This window comes from Orycteropus afer, unplaced genomic scaffold, assembly GCF_000298275.1.
Source record: "Orycteropus afer afer isolate SDZICR_OR568_19922 unplaced genomic scaffold, OryAfe1.0 scaffold00165, whole genome shotgun sequence".
Taxonomy (NCBI): domain Eukaryota; kingdom Metazoa; phylum Chordata; class Mammalia; order Tubulidentata; family Orycteropodidae; genus Orycteropus; species Orycteropus afer.
The window spans coordinates 3824745-3828473 of record NW_006921752.1 but is presented as its reverse complement, the minus strand read 5'-3'; positions in this window follow the sequence as shown (position 1 = coordinate 3828473).

Here is a 3729-nt window from a genome sequence, read left to right as displayed (position 1 = left end):
TATACCATGTACTAATCATAAAAATGTTAGCATGGCTATATTAATACCAGACAAATTAGATATCAAAACAAAGTTCATCAAGAATATGTAATCTTAGATGTATATGTACTCAGTGATAGAGCTTCAATATATATGAATCAAACCTAATAGAATTCAAAGGAAAAGTGGATAAATCCGCTATTATAGTTGGAGATTTCAACACTCTTCTCTTAGTAGTTGATAGAATATGTAAGTGGAAAATCAGTGAAGATATAAAAGACTTGAACCATATTGTCAACAACCTTGACTGAGACATTTATAGAACACATCACCCAACAACAGCAGAAGCTACATTGTTTTTAAGTTCACATGGAACAATCACCATGATGTAATAGGCTATGATACAAGACTCAATAAAGTTAAAATATACAGAGTAAGCTCTCTGATCAAAACAAAATTAAATAAGAAATCAGTAGCAGAAAGGTATTTGGAAAGCTCCCCTAAATTATTAGAAAGCAACTAATCCAATGGATCAAAGACACAAGAGAAATTATAAATTACTTTGAACTGAATGTAAATAAAATACAGCATAATAAAATTTGTGTGATGAAGTTAAGGCTTAAAGAGAAATTTAGAGCTTTAAATGCTAATATTAGAAAAGAGGTAATGTCTCAAATCAATTATCCAAGCTTCCACCATAAAGATCTGGAAAAAGAAGAGTTAATATAACCCAAAGTAGGCAGAAGGAGTGAAATAGTAAAGATCAGAGCAGAAATCAATAAAGTAAAAAACAGAAAAATGATACAGAAAAATCAATGAAACCAAAACATTGTTATTTGATAAAAATCAATTGATAAACCTCCAGTTAGAATTATGAAGGAAAAAAAAAAAAAGACAAATTATCAAGGTAAGGAATGAAAGAGGAGATGTCACCACAGATTCCACAGATATTAAAAGTATAGTAAGGGTGAATTATGGACAACTTCCTGCCAATAAATTTGACGCCTAGAGGAAATGGGCAAAGTCTTTGAAACACAGAAACTGCCAAAGCTTATGCAAGAAGTGATAGATAACATGAATATTTCCATAACTATTAAAGAAAGGAATTTTTAATTTAAAACCTTCCCACAAGGACAACTCCAAGTTTAGTAAGCTTCTCTGGTTAATTCCACCAAACATTTAAGTAAGAAATTTCAGAATGTATTATTTCAAAATAATTTCAAATTATTTTCAGAATGTGGCCTTTGGAGGGCTCAGGAGGGCTAAGCCATGCCCACTACATATCTTAACTATGTGTCTTTAGAGTGGTAGTGGTTTCCTTTCCCAAACTCAAATTTCCTTCATAAAAGTACACGTTTTAAAAAAGAAAAGTTGTCATTAAGTCAATTCTGACTCGTGGTGGCCCCATGTGTTTCATAGCAAAACTGTATTCCATAGGGTTTTCAATGGCTGATTTTTTTTTTTTTTTTTTGACATAGATGGTCAAGCCTTTCTTCCTTTCTGTGTGAACTCGAACTTCCAACATTCAAGTTAGCAACCAAGTGCTTTAACCATTGCACCACCCAGGGACTCCAAAGATACTATAAATCTCCAAAGATACTATATATCTTTGGAGTCCCTGAGGGAAGGGAGGCCTGTTTGGAACAGAGAGCTCCTTACCTTCTCCTTCCACTTGTCCACCAGCCCCAGGGACAGCATCCCAAAAATGGAACAATAAAAATTCTCTCTGTCCTATAGGCTTAGGGAGGTGTTGGGAAGGGTCTAGGGTCCACAGCCCATGCTCAGGGACACCAGTCAGCTTAGATGTCCATGAGGCTGCTGTGGGCATCAGGATCTCCAAGCCAGCAGAACCTCACCTCTCTTTCTCCTAGAGTGGACTGTCACACAGATCCTTACAGGTCAGTATGAGATCGGCAAAAAGAAGTCCCTGGAGGATTTGAAGTGTCCACTTTTAAGCTTAAAAGGTTGAAAGCCATTTACAAGCTGAGTGTCTGTGTGCCAGTTACTTAATTTGCCTAAATCTCAGTTTTCTTTGTTTGTAAAATGAGGATGACATCAATTTCATCTTGTGATGCTGTTGGAAGATTGGTCAGCATGATACACACAAAGGAGTAAAATGGTGCCTGAGATCTAACAGGTACCTGACAAATACTAATCATTTCCCTCTCTGGGCCTCAGTTTATCCACCTGAAAAATAAAAGGGTAGGGTTTGAGATCTCTGTGGCCGCACTCGACTGAAATAGTCTCAGTGTGAACAGAAAGAAGAAGAGTTCTAAAGTTAAGACATTAGGAACATTACTCCAAAATGAAGATAAAGCATCTTAGAAATTGTGTTGTAAATCATTGCTGAAATAGGATTCCATTTATAAAAATCCAATTCGAGTGCAATTTTCTCAGGAACACATACTTACTGTACAGAGTAAGGTCAATCTGTAAGTAGCACTCTCTCTTCCAGACAACTCAGCCCAAGGGGCTGGGTCAACTTTGGGGGATTGTCTAGGGATGACTGTCCTAGACCCCTCCATAGAAGAGCTCACTATCCTCACACTGACTGGATAATTCCCTTAGCTCTGGGCCTGGCAGAATAGAGTCAGGAGACAAGCCTGTAGGAAGAGGGAGGTCTTAGAATTTCAAGGGGTTCCTATGAATCCTCAGAACTAGTGCTCTTGATTCTTATGGTATAAGGAGTAGTATGGAGTCCCTGGGCAGTGCAAACAGTTAATGTGCTTGGGTGCTAACCAGGAGGTTGGAAGTTTGAGTCTGCTCAGAGGTGCTTCAAAAGAGAGGCCTGGCCATCTATTGAAAAATCAGCCACTGAAAACCCTGTTGAACACAGTTCTGTTCTGACACATGGGGTCACTGTGAGTTGGAGTCAACTGGATGCCAACTTTTTTTTAAGGTGTTATACATGCTATCAGATTAGGCTCCTTGGTCTGGTCTGAGGAAAGGCAAAACCATATCATGGTTCAATCACGTTACTTTGCCAGTGAGCTCAGATGTGGCCTGGGTATTCTTCTTAGCAATCCCCTAAGCAGTCTCCACCAATTAGTTGCAGTAGACACGTGAGTGAACCTCTTTGCCATTGCTCATCTAGTCCTGTTTCTTCAGATCAAGCAAACTGAGGCCCAGAGAGGGAAAGTGATTTGCCTAAGAGCACACAGCTAATAAGCAAAGTCTGGAGTTAGAGCTCTTGGCTTTCCACTGCCCTTGCTAACTCAGGGCTGGGATAGGATGTGGGAGATTATCTACTTCCCAGAAGCCATGTTTCATCTGCATGTTACACATGGGAAGACCAAGACACAAGGACATTGATATGATAGAACCAGCAGGGACTTCCTGGACAGCAGCTTCTGTCCCCTCTTCCTCTAGTGCCCCCTACCTCTTTGTAACCAACAATATCGTGATTTTCTTAGACATGTGGTTTGGAGAGCCTCATCAGGCCCCAGTTTAAGGGTGGACTTGATGGCTCTCAGGCATTTGGTATATCCCCTCTCCATGGCTACATGCTTGGTCATGACTGGTCAGATCAATAAGTTAAGGAGACACCATCCTGGGGCATATTCTGGCTATAATCTGGCTTGGTTCCAATTCACTGTGTGATTTTGGGCCCATTGCTTTTTTTCTGAGTTTCCTGTGTAAAACTTGAAAAATGGTTGTGTGTGTGTCAGGGGAGGGGATGTGTAAGATCATGGTTTCCATACTGAGATCTGTGGAACCCCAGGGGCTCCAAGGTGGTGTCTTTGGTCCTAG